At 38.8% G+C, this 13,532-nt stretch overlaps 1 protein-coding gene across 2 annotated transcripts in view; it reads left to right on the top strand.

Moving 5' to 3' along the window:
* Window positions 1-7,366: 7,366 nt before the first annotated feature.
* Window positions 7,367-13,532, top strand: part of slc45a4a (solute carrier family 45 member 4a) — a 60,670-nt gene continuing 54,504 nt past the window's right edge. For both annotated transcript variants that reach the window (XR_012590757.1, XM_074614562.1), the window contains exons 1-2: window positions 7,367-7,507; window positions 9,843-9,925. The gene's annotated coding sequence lies outside the window, so the exon portion shown is untranslated. The remainder of the gene's footprint in view (window positions 7,508-9,842; window positions 9,926-13,532) is intronic.

The following is a 13,532-nucleotide window of genomic DNA, read 5'->3' on the forward strand; positions in this document are numbered from 1 at the left end:
CAACGCCCACCCTTTTGCACCTGCAAGCACTACACAAAGGTGAAAGGTCAAGTATGTGGTGGTGGCAGCCTGACGAATGCATTGAAAGAAAAAGGGGACGGGGCTGGTCAACGGGGGATCAGTTACAGTAGAGAAGCAATGGTAAAAATAAAAATAAAAACATCATTCCTTTCCTTTTTTGATGTTTCTTGTACGTTTCCTACAGACCCTTCACACCCTGGACACAACCTGTTTGACCTTCTCCCCTCTAGTAGACGCTACAGATCACTGTACGCCATAACAATCAGTCACTCTGATGAACAGTTAACATCAGTCATACACTGTCAATAACCCTCTAACAGCAACATATCCACTGCCGCTGATATAGATTATAATTTTACAGACTTTAATGCACATTTTTTTAATCTGTACACATCATCTGTCACTGTGAATATAAAACCTACTCACTGTACATACAATATGTAGACATGTATACGTGTACATACAGTATGTAGACATGTATACATGTACATACTGCACATAATCATCCAGTATATCCATTCAATATATCCTTTTTGCACTATTTGTATTGTTAACATCTTACAGAACATGTATACATATATATATACATAACAGTCCTGTCTACTCTTCACCTTTATTTGTCTAGCTTTGTTGTTCTTGCCTCCAGCTGATATTTCTATTTCTGTGTATATACATTAAGAGAGATGCAAAGAGTCAAATTAGTATGTGCACACAAACTTGACAAATAATTCTGATTCTGATTCTGATTGTGGCCCAAACTTGTTTGTAGTTTCAGTAGTAAACGACATAAAAAAATTACAAAAAAGCAATGTAACTACTTGAATCACTATGCAAATATGAGGCGAACTACCAGCAAGCTACTGCAAAATGTAAAATGTTAGTTTAATAACAATGTAGTTCACTACTCCCCAACGCTGCACATGACAAAGAAAAGCAGCAAATCCTCACATTTGAAAAGATTGGAACCAAGATAAAAGCTGTCATTTGCACTTGAGAAATAACTGAAACAGTTAAGTTACCAATTAATTTTCTGTTAGTTGACTAATTTAATTAATCATTGCTTCTCGGCCTGCAGGTTGGCAGAGTGATAAGAAGAACAAACATAAAGCTACAACAGACTGGGTCCACCCTGCTCAGGTGTCCCTGAGGTGGACCTCTGACTTCTCCCTGTTAAGGTGCTTTTAAACATCCAATCCTTCCAATATACTGTATGTGTGGATGTGCAGCTCTGTGCCGTTTTATTCATGCAAATCTGTATGTTTCTGTGCATGTGTGTGTGCTGGACATTGCTGTGTTACATAAAGTCATAAGCAGCCGTTAATCTCTGTGTGCAGGTCCACTCATACGTCGGCTGCCGTGGAAGATCTCCTGCAGCTCTTAATCACTTTCATCTTAATCCATAAATGTTGCCTTACAGGAAGCACAAGTTAGATTTAAGAAAGAAAAAAAAAGAAACACAATTGCTGTTTGTGCTGCAACTTAAAGTATTGAAACGGTAACTGCAGTCAACAGAGGCACAGTGCTCTGCAGTACAATACCACAAAGGAAAACGATGTAGGAGTTCCCCTTAACTGCATTAGAACTGTAGCAGCTAGTGCAGCATTTCATGTTTAAGTTCCACAAAATGACAAAGTGTTATGTCATTAAAGGATAAGATAGGTGTCAATAAATGAAAAACAAAACAAAAAAAACATCAATGCAGTTTATCTCTTAAAGCAGCAGTTGGTAGAAATGGAGCAAATATTATTTAAAAAAAGTTATGTTTATAAAACGGTCACTTTATCTTAATAGTAGTGCATGAGACAGATAATCTGAAAAAAAAATCCTCCGGTGCTTCTAATGGCATCTGCAAGATTTCAAAGACTGGAGGAAAACAACCAATCAGAGCCAAGCTAGATTCTGCCATCTATAAACAATCAATCACTCGCAACTACAACCAAACAGGTCAAACTAGGCAAACATCTTGTAGTGTACTGTTTAGCTATAAAATGAGAAAGTTTGTGACCCGGTCGGCATGTTGAGATCACTTGAGGAGATACCAAGCACCGCCCACCAGCCGAAGCACAGTCAATAGGAACGCTCTCACTTCGATTCGATTTGGCTTTGATTTTCTAAAGCCTGAAAACAGAGCCATGAGGAGGTGCAGACGTTTTCTCTCAGAGCACTTGAATTAGAATATGGTGAAAGGTTATTATGGAATTTTTGCCCAATGATGCCAAAAACGTTCTGCCTACTGAAGCTTTAATACTTCTCTGTCTTTGTCTCTCAGCTTTTGCCGTCCTACCGAGGATGTAAATGTGTTATGAAACTCATAAATCATCATGTCATCACTTTGACATGACGAGTCCCAGGTTAAATTTACGACAGATAACTTCACCTCATTGTATGTTTTATGGTTTCGTGTTCATGCAGGTTATGACAGACTGGTAAACAGGGTAGAAGAAGAATGCCGCATCCTCCAGGACGGAGCAAATGATAGAGAGCATTCATGTCAGTTATGTTATTTCAGAGTTGCATCATGTCTTGACATCAGGCGGATGATGATGATGATTTTCGGTGTTTATGATTTAAACCTGTTATGACTCAAGAAAAACAGCTGTTGTCAGGTTATTATTGAATCTCAGTTGAGTGACACGGCATGTACTAAATGAGTTTTTTCCACAACATCAGGAAACACTCCTTTCTCACATCACTCATGTCTTCTGTCTCTTCACATTTCTCTCTGTGTTTTGGTATCAGTTCCTCCCACCTTCAACGGTTTAACCTTCAAAAGCAGTTTTGCCTCATTTTTGCATGCGCTCTTTGTTGCTGTCTTGATAATTACGGTGTTGCATAAGCAAATTATGGCTGACATGATGCATTCCCCAAGAAGCTTAACCTACCTGAGCTGCAGGGAGGCTCAGAGAGATCAAGACATGTGTTTTTTGCCCTTGGAGGCACCACCTAAAGAGTTATGCACCCTAGGCTTTAAGTACGGGTGTATTTCAGCAGTGAAGCCGGTTTACGCCACAGGTCAGACACACACACAAGCAAACACACTTATCTTTTGCTGTCCATACACTTCAACAGAAAGCTTCAGTGTGTAACATTTTACTACAAAAAGAGCAATACGTGACTTTAATTTCCTTTTGTACATTTTGTCCACATTGTGAGTGGAGTCACTTGTCCTCAACACTCTAATGAATCTACTGCATTTACAGAATTTGATTATCGTATTGGCACAAACAATATACAAATCCAGTTTATGTGCGAAAAACGAATGAATTCTTTTCTTCCCTTGATCAGCTCTTTCTACCATGGTGTCTTTTATAAGGGATTCATGATTGATTGTAGAGCCGAAACTATTCTAATTGATCAGAAAAAATTTGGATAGTTGATTCATCGTCCTTCGAGTCCTTTTATAAGCAAAGAAATAACATGGAAAATTCCCTGGTTTGGCTGGTTCCACAGTGACATTGATTAACTTGGCAGATTAATAGATAAAGAAGTTAATTCTTAAGTCACTGCTACAATCTCTGTTTGACATTTATTTATTATTTTGTGGCTGTGTGTTGGGCGTTTTCAGTCCAAGGGTGGATTACCAAATGGGGAAAGCGAGCAGCTGCCTTGAGGCCCCAGACCCTATTTTGACCGAATCTGTTTGGCAATACTACTATATGAACAACAACAGCACAGTAGCCTATAAACTGAAATGACAGGGGGTGACATCTGCTTTATACTGCCCCTTCTTGTAAATGATTTAACAAAATCTAGTTTTAAGGCCTTTATCAAATTGGTTTACATGTTGCATATTTCTAAATACATTTGTGCTTGATTAAGTTACCACAAACTAATACTATTTCTAACTAATACAAACAAAATGCACAGAAAGTGGAAGAAACTAGGGGCTGGCAGCTAATGTTTAGTGTACATACAGCGTAAAATCAATGGTGGATTCATCATTTGTCATTTAATAAGATGTGCTCTCTTTTATTATTTATACAACCCGCTGCTACCACATGCCCATTGCACTGTTGTATATTGTATACTGTAAATGTGTATGTTTTAGTGGTGTGTTGTGGTATGTGTATTGTTTGCTTTATTCCATCTATCTATCTATCTATCTATTTATCTATCTGTCTACTTATGTACAAATTAGGGCTGTCAAAGTAAACGCACTAATAATGCATTAATGCAAATTTGTTTTAACGCCACTAATTTCTTTAATGCATTAAGCTAGCATCATATGAAACTACAAAAACCTAAGGAATCCAGCAGGAAGGAAGGAATAGCTTGTCGCGAAGGAAGTTAAGTAACGCTCCAAACTTACGCTAAATGTTTTGCGAGGAAAAAATATCATGGCCATTTTCAAAGGGGTCCCTTGACCTCTGACCTCAAGATATGTGAATGAAAATGGGTTCTATGGGTACCCACGAGTCTCCCCTTTACAGACATGCCCACTTTATGATAATCAGTTTGGGGAAAGTCATGGTCAAGTCAGCACACTGACACACTGACAGCTGTTGTTGCCTGTTGGACTTGAGTTTGCATGTTATGATTTGAGCATATTTGTTATGCTAAACGCAGTAGCTGTGAGGGTTTCTGGACAATATTTGTCATTGTTTTGTGTTGTTAACTGACTTCCAATAATAAATATATACATACGTTTGCATAAAGAAAACATATTTACCCACTCCCATGTTGATCACAGTATTAAATACTTGACAAATCTCCCTTTAAGGTACATTTTGAACAGATAACAAATAGAAAAATATATTTAAGAATTAATCACGATTAAATATTTTAATCGATTGACATCCCTAGTACAAATACGTAGCAATATCACAAACATTCCATTTAATGATAAGATAAGATAAGATAAGATAAGATAAGATAAGATAAGATATTCCTTTATTAGTCCCGCAGTGGGGAAATTTGCAGTGTACAGCAGCAAAGGGCATAGTGCAAAAAACAAGATGCATCAGCTAACACAGTAAAAAAAAAAAGAAGCTAAACAAAGTGTAACAAAATATGAACCATTTAAATGATATCCCACCTGAAAATATTGCACAGTATGAATTACAACTGAGTAGTAACAATGATATTGCACAGTCATTATACAGTATAGTGCAGTTATTGTCAGTTTTTGGTGTGTAAGTGTAAGTGATACATTATACATGAAGGTCTTGCATTCAAAAGTGATGCATAATGTGTGCAGTACTTCAGTGTTGTAGCCGATGGAGATGTGAACTCATTTTAATCTTAATTATCATAATTATTGTTGTTTTTATCATCTTAAGATAAGATATGATAAGATAAGATAAGATTAACCTTTATTAATCCCCGGGGGGAATTTCAGGTGTCAAAGCAGTAAAGCGCAGATACAGAGGTACAGGTGTACAAAAAGATTATAAAACAATAAATAGAAATACAGAATATACATAGTGAATGAACATAGTGAATGGACATAGCGTGTACCGTCCGTCATGAAAAAGATGTAGTGTACAATAAATAGATGTAATATGTGCAGTCTATAAAATGGTATATGGGATGTAGTGTAAAGAAAGTTTAAAGTTTAAAGTGCACCAGTGGTTAGGAGAGGTGGTTGCAGGTAGTGCACATAGATGCAGATAGTCCAGATAGTCCAGATAGTCCAGATACTGTGTGTTTTAAGTTTAAGGTAGTGCAGATAGATGCAGATAGTCCAGATAGTGCGTGTTTTAAGTTTAAGGTAGTGCAGATAGATGCAGATAGTCCAGGTAGTGCGTGTTTTAAGTTTAAGGTAGTGCAGATAGATGCAGATAGTCCAGATAGTGCGTGTTTTAAGTTTAAGGTAGTGCAGATAGATGCAGGTAGTCCAGATAGTGCATGTTTTAAGTTTAAGGTAGTGCAGATAGATGCAGATAGTCCAGATAGTGCGTGTTTTAAGTTTAAGGTAGTGCAGATAGATGCAGATAGTCCAGGTAGTGCGTGTTTTAAGTTTAAGGTAGTGCAGATAGATGCAGATAGTCCAGATAGTGCGTGTTTTAAGTTTAAGGTAGTGCAGATAGATGCAGATAGTCCAGGTAGTGCATGTTTTAAGTTTAAGGTAGTGCAGATAGATGCAGATAGTCCAGGTAGTGCGTGTTTTAAGTTTAAGGTAGTGCAGATAGATGCAGGTAGTCCAGATAGTGCATGTTTTAAGTTTAAGGTAGTGCAGATAGATGCAGATAGTCCAGATAGTGCGTGTTTTAAGTTTAAGGTAGTGCAGATAGATGCAGATAGTGCGTGTTTTAAGTTTAAGGTAGTGCAGATAGATGCAGATAGTCCAGGTAGTGCGTGTTTTAAGTTTAAGGTAGTGCAGATAGATGCAGGTAGTCCAGATAGTGCGTGTTTTAAGTTTAAGGTAGTGCAGATAGATGCAGATAGTCCAGGTAGTGCGTGTTTTAAGTTTAAGGTAGTGCAGATAGATGCAGATAGATGCAGATAGTGCGTGTTTTAAGTTTAAGGTAGTGCAGATAGATGCAGATAGTCCAGATAGTGCGTGTTTTAAGTTTAAGGTAGTGCAGGTAGTCCAGATAGTGCGTGTTTTAAGTTTAAGGTAGTGCAGATAGATGCAGATAGTCCAGGTAGTGCGTGTTTTAAGTTTAAGGTAGTGCAGATAGATGCAGATAGTCCAGGTAGTGCGTGTTTTAAGTTTAAGGTAGTGCAGATAGATGCAGATAGTCCAGATAGTGCGTGTTTTAAGTTTAAGGTAGTGCAGGTAGTCCAGATAGTGCGTGTTTTAAGTTTAAGGTAGTGCAGATAGATGCAGATAGTCCAGGTAGTGCGTGTTTTAAGTTTAAGGTAGTGCAGATAGATGCAGATAGTCCAGATAGTGCGTGTTTTAAGTTTAAGGTAGTGCAGGTAGTCCAGATAGTGCGTGTTTTAAGTTTAAGGTAGTGCAGATAGATGCAGGTAGTCCAGATAGTGCGTGTTTTAAGTTTAAGGTAGTGCAGATAGATGCAGGTAGTCCAGATAGTGCGTGTTTTAAGTTTAAGGTAGTGCAGGTAGTCCAGATAGTGCGTGTTTTAAGTTTAAGGTAGTGCAGGTAGTGCACATAGATGCAGATAGTCCAGATAGATCTTGTTGTTGTTGTTGTGGCCATCATTGCACACACTCAAGTAAACTACAAGTACCTCAAAATTGTAGTTCAGTAAACTTCCTTTCTGTAACTGAACATTTTTTTTACGGTATTCACCTTTAAATGTCAGCCCCTCCACTCTCTTCTCCTTTGTACATTTGTACACAACCACTTTAGCTCTCCTCCCCTTTATGCAAATTAGCCCCCTGACGTCGGCGGAAGTGAGTGCTACGTTCTCTCCTTCCGACAAGCTAGTCCTTTAAAGGCGTATTTAAAGCCCTGGCTTCAGTTGCAGGAGAGCAGCGGACAAACCTATGCAACAAAAAGCTGCAGCAGCAGAGCCGAGCGACCGACCGCTCAGCGGACAAAACACACCGAGCCAGAGGCTGACAACGACCCGGAGAGGTGAGAGAGGTGTCCTGGTTAAAGGGACGGATATTAAACATTATGTAGCCGAGGTTGGTCTCTGAATAAACAGCAGCATCTCAGGTTGCTGTTGCAGAGAGGAGGAGGAGGAGGAGGAGGAGGAGGAGGCATTTACAGTAGTTTGTGTAGGCCTGAGTGAAAAACAAAAAGAGAGGAGATGCAGGCAGCCTGGCACAGGTCAGGTTGCTCTTATAATAAAATGTTTATTATAAGGATTTCTGCATGTTGTTTAAATGTAAAGCAGCTTTGCAAAGAGGCTCAAGGTTGCAGCAGCAGAATAAGCTTCATTTCCTGCACATTTTTTTTTGTAATGAGTTGCATAAGTTTGCAAGAAATGTCAGCAGATTTTAAGTATAAGGTAGTGCAAATAGATGTAGATGGTCCAAATAGTGTGTGTTTTAAGTTTAAGGTAGTGCAGGTAGATACAGATAGGCCAGACATCCTGGTACAGGTCAGGTTGCTCTTATAATAAAGTGTTTATTATAAGGATTTCTGCATGTTGTTTAAATGTAAAGCAGCTTTACAGAGAGGCTCAGAGTTGCAGTAGCAGAATAAGCTTCATTTCCTTCACATTTTTTATTGTAATGAGTTGTATAAGTTTTAAATAAGAAATCTCCTTATAGGTTTACACAACAAACCTGCTTGTTTTGTTTATTTGTTTTGCACAATTTAAGACTATACAACATAACAAAAAAAGTAAATTAATAATATACAGTGTAGGAAGAAGCAAAAAACAACAACACTGGGGTTATCTGAAGCTCTCCACCTAGAGACAAGATTAATATAAAGAAATAATATGACTACATAATAGTAATAACAAACAATTAGGACAAGATATATATAATAACAATACAGTAAATATATCAAAAAAGATAAGTGTGTGTGTGCGTGGAAGTGTATGGTTAGTGTTTGTGAGGAGGATATTGATTTAGATATCTATAATGAAACAGGTTGATTTAGGTTCAGAAAAAAGATGATGGTTAGGGTTAAAAAAAAACCTTTCCGGCAGAAAAACCCTGAAGGCAAACTTCTCCCATGGAGCAATTTTAACTGTAGTGACTTGCACACCTGCTGTGACAATAGAGCTCTACCAGTATGTTTTCGATTGACAGTTAAAAATGAAAAATAATATGAGTAGTTTCCTGGCTGCTGCTGTTGTGATCAACCTGTTCATCTGTGTTTTCATTATCTGTGGCTGTTGGTTTGTTTAAATGTCAACAACTGTGGGCGTTGGTGGTGCCAGTGACTTCAATATAACAAAAACAGACATGTAGGGCTGAATAGATTGGTCGATCAATCGAAAGAAAATGGTTCGGCGATAATTTTATAAATTGATTTAATCGTTAAAGTAGTTTCTTAAAGGAACAGTGTGTAATATACTATTAATAAGTTTTCTTTAGTGTTTAATCACCTACAATTGTACAACCGTTTGTTTCCGTAACCTTAGAACGAGCCGTTTTAGCCGTCTTTATCTACATACGGAGCCGGCCGCCGTGTTTCTACAGTATAGCCCAAGACGGACAATCCAAACACTGGCTCTAGAGAGGTGCATTTTCGTGACCTTGACCTTAATGTCGCCAGATCCTACACACTGTGCCTTTTAATATGCAAAAGTACTAAAATAAATATCTGGTTCTAGCTTCTCAAATGTTAATATTTGCTGCTTTTCTTTAATGTTTCATAATGAATATCTTTGGGATTTAGGATGCTGGTCAAACAAAAAAAGCAATTGCAAGACGTCACCTTGTGCTGTGCTCAGGAAGCTTAATGGATTTATCCAGAAAATAACTCAATGAAACAATATTATAAGCATTTGTTGCAGTGGTAGCAATGTCTCAACAGCAGAGCTCCTCTGCCCTTCTGCTGTCAGAAACCATTTAAAAGTCATGTTTTATTACCTCAGAGTACCTTTAATGTACATCTGTTTGACATTATTTATCTACTGTTTCTATTAGATAATAATATTTGAAGGATTCTACACACATTTTTGTGATTCAGTGTACAATTTTATTCAAATATCTCTTGTGTTGGACGGCTGCAGCTCCCATCACATTACTGGTGCAAAGGCAGAGTTGATGGGAGACTTTGCATTAGGCGTTTTGCTGGTTTGGGTGTGTTCTGGTTTATTGGCAGCTACTGATTTATTATCATGCTTGTGTGCGTGAGAGAGTGAGAGCAGGCGTGCATTTTTTTTGCTGTGGTGTCAGCGGGTGCTGTATTGATCCAATGTAGCCTACAGTAACCTGACTTGCTGTGTTTGTGTGCACTGTGCTGATTTGCTGAGTCTTACCTCTTTGTTTTTGTGTGTGTTCAGGTACGACGGCAAGGCTTTAATATCACAGCTGGACCAAAACTGCAACGTCTCGATGACATTTATGACGCTTTCAAGGCCTTTTGGTGAGTCTCACAATGCACAGACACCCATTTCTTTTAGTCACTGTTAACACTGCATTTTAAAAGTTCCCCGTGTGTCTGCACAAAAACAAAACAAAGGTCCCAAAGAGAGATGCAAATGTCCAACATTCTTCCTCTATTTGCTTTCCTGCCTAATGTGTTTCTGCTCTGCTGAAAACCACAACAAGCACGAGCATAGATGTGCAGTATGTGATCTGAACACGGTCTTGGTTTTGGATAAACCTGGTGGGATTTTGCACACACAGACACATTCACACTGCTCACGCGTCTCTTTGTGTCAGCGTCTTGCTTTCGACATGTTGTGAGGCAGTAGTTTCATGTTTGCACGATCGAAACCGGCAGGTTCAGCTGAAGTGAAAGCAATCGACTTCCTCTTGATGAAATGCTTGCTGACTAGTTACTGGGGCTGAGTCAGCATCGGGTTATTATGGACAAAATGTGACCAGACACAACTGGTCACGAGCAGACAGTCACATGAACACACACACACTAGTGAACTTAAATGTACATTTGCACAGCTGTTGTGCAAACAGAGCACACATAGCAGTCACCACCATGTGCACACATTCACAGAGAAAGGCTTATGATCATCTGCAACAAAATATATTTGAACAGGTTTATAATTCCATAAACGACATGTAAATATAATAATAACTTAGTGCGCTTCCTTTCATCCTAGCGTATAACAAGGATCATAACAGTGTGTTCTCTACGTGTATTGCACACACTACCTGCCAATCTCTTTGGTAGATCCATCCAACAAAACGCACACAAACATTCATGATGGACAAGTGAGGATGTGATTGAGGTTTGCAACTGAAATATATATATAAACATTTTTTTTTTTACGAGAGCTTTACTTTGAAAAAGGATGTTTTGGAGGTTGAATTGTGGCTCAAACACACAAAACGCACCACGTATTCCAAATTGACTTTGGCATGTTGTAAGACTGCTGTTGAATACTGCGGTATGAGCCAACACCAGTATATCTGTTTGTTCAATGGTTTCCACACAGCACGACAGAGCTTGAGAGTCTCAGCGGGGGCCGACGCAACGGGCAGGTTCCTTTTTAAAACAAGAAGGTATCCTGCTGTAAAGAGACTTTAGACGCTTATTGTGCAACCTCCACGCCCTCACTCACTCTCTACTGGCAGAACTGGCCTGTAAAGGCTACAATGCCAAACCAAATCTTCAAAATAAACAACTTTCCAACCATGGAAAGAAATGTGCTCTTGCTCGTATTTGATTGGCTATTGCTGCTGCTGTCGGCAACATCTAGGTCTGAAAAGTGAAGCCGATTTGGCATGCTTTAGGGCGTGGCTACCTTGTGATTGACAGGTCGCTACCACGGCGTCGTCCAGTCTGGGTGTGTCGGTGTTTTTGTTTTCTGTCTTTTCAAAGTGTGTTTTCAGTTCATGAAAGTTAATTGTAACATTTTGGTCGCCTAAAAATGTCTTATTCAGCGTTCGGTTGTGCTTGGCTCCACTTTTGTCACTTCTGGTTGTAAAAAAACAAAGTGGCGACGGCCGAAATGCCGAACTCGAGGCTTCAAAACCGTAGTCCACAAACCGATAGGTGACGTCACGGTGACAACGTCCACTTCTTATATACAATCTATGGTCAAAAGCTGAGCCAGGCTAAAAAAAATCGCCGGAAATTGAAGTTGAATTAGCCCAAAACCCACCATTTGCCAAATTTCATTTAAGTAATACTGCCTGTCTAACACTGTCACTCTTTGCCTTTCTTTGTCAAACACACACACACACACACACACACACACACACAGCTGATCTGGCTGTGTATCCTGAACCCTGATCCTGTGTGTAGATAACCCACTTCCTACTGCTGTGAAGTTTTTGTACACAAACCTGAGAGAGAGGAGGGAAAGAAAAGAGTGAGCGTGTTTATTTTCCCACCTCTGATCAGAGAGCAAGACGGTGTGTTTATGCGTTTGTGTTCGTGTGTTTGACGTCTCACGTACATCAATGCCATCAATAGCCCCCCTTATCTCTACCAGATCTTACACACATACTTGTTGCGGTTATACTGTAAATGCTGTTGTGTTGGAGACACAGCATTCGACATTCAAAGACCTAGCTCGGCTTTTCGCATGTCTGGTGGGTTGTTTACTTTCTAGGTGGGTTAAAAAACTGCCACACTTCTTAACTTGGGCTCTTAGCTTAAAACTTGAACCTTACTTGGACTTGCAAAAGAAATGGCTTATGAGCATCTCTGCTTTTTAGTTCATGAAAGTATTCTTTGTATACTTTAACTTGTAGTACTTAGCCAATGATTTATGTATTACATAAAGAGACTTGCTCCTTTTGCTATTTGACTTGATGATTTGTGAAGAGATTAAAAAAATGAATAAAATGTGTTGTTCTCGCGTGCCTCTACGGTGAACGGATAATCCAAAAACTTGATGAATTGAAGTAAATTCATATGAAAACCTCCTTTTACAAACTCTCACACACTTTTAACAGGCTACTCTATCAAAAAGTAAGCACAACCACAAGCCAAGTATACGCCAAGTATTCTTTTCTGTAGGCCTATAAGACAAGAATACTATTGTATTTTTCTTAAGTATATCTTGATCAAAAGATTAAGTAAGTAGGTCTATAAGCCAAGTATGCTTAGACTTTTCTGTACACTTGTCACTATGAGCTAAGTATACTTAGACTTTTCTGTACACTTGTCACTATGAGCCAAGTATGCTTAGACTTTTCTGTACACTTGTCAGTATAAGCCAAGTATACTTAGACTTTTCTGTAAACTTGTCAGTATGAGCCAAGTATACTTAAGTATACTTTTGTTAAGTATATCTCTGATAAGTACATAAAAAGTAAACTGAAAGTATACTCCCTTATTTTAAGTTTAAAAGAAGTATACTAATAGCACACTTGAATAAAGTTCATTTTGGTAAGGGCTTGTTAAAGTTACCCTCTCTGAACTTCCTCTTCAAACAGCAGGCTAACATTGGTGTCTAGGAAACAGATAAAGGGTTAATAGAGGTGTGTGTTTGTTTGTGTGGAGACTAACCGCAACATGTCATGGCTGGCTGGTTTGTTTTGTAGAGGTGGAGGACTGTTATCAAAGTCAATATCATATGGCTGTACTGTATTTAGCCCTGGCTTTGAGGTGGAGGACACACACTCAGATGCTCTCTGCAGCCAGAGAGATTGTCAATAACACTAAACGTCTTCTAAGAATAGAGACTTTCCATTTACTTGTCTGCTTGCTCTCCTGTCACCTGTCCTCCACTCTGAATGGTCGACCATTTCTCTTTTTTTTCTGTCTTTCTTCTTCTTTTCATTTTTGGCTGGAGGGTCCGGTGTTGCACCCAGAAGCCTCTTCAATTCGGTAGTTTGTGCTCATCACTTGAAGTCACAAAAAGCTGTGAATATGCAAAGACGCATTAAACGTTTGAGGAATAAAAACAGGCATGTGTTCATGTTATCATGAAACAGTCATTCTTGACCTTTCAAACAGCAGTTGACAAAACCATCTCCCAAAACGTACATTTAGTAGCGCTTCAGTGCTACACATTTTTTCTGCCAGCAACAGTTCTCAAGGTCAAGAATGAACTTTC

This window comes from Sebastes fasciatus, chromosome 17, assembly GCF_043250625.1.
Source record: "Sebastes fasciatus isolate fSebFas1 chromosome 17, fSebFas1.pri, whole genome shotgun sequence".
In the NCBI taxonomy this organism is placed as follows: Eukaryota; Metazoa; Chordata; class Actinopteri; order Perciformes; family Sebastidae; genus Sebastes; species Sebastes fasciatus.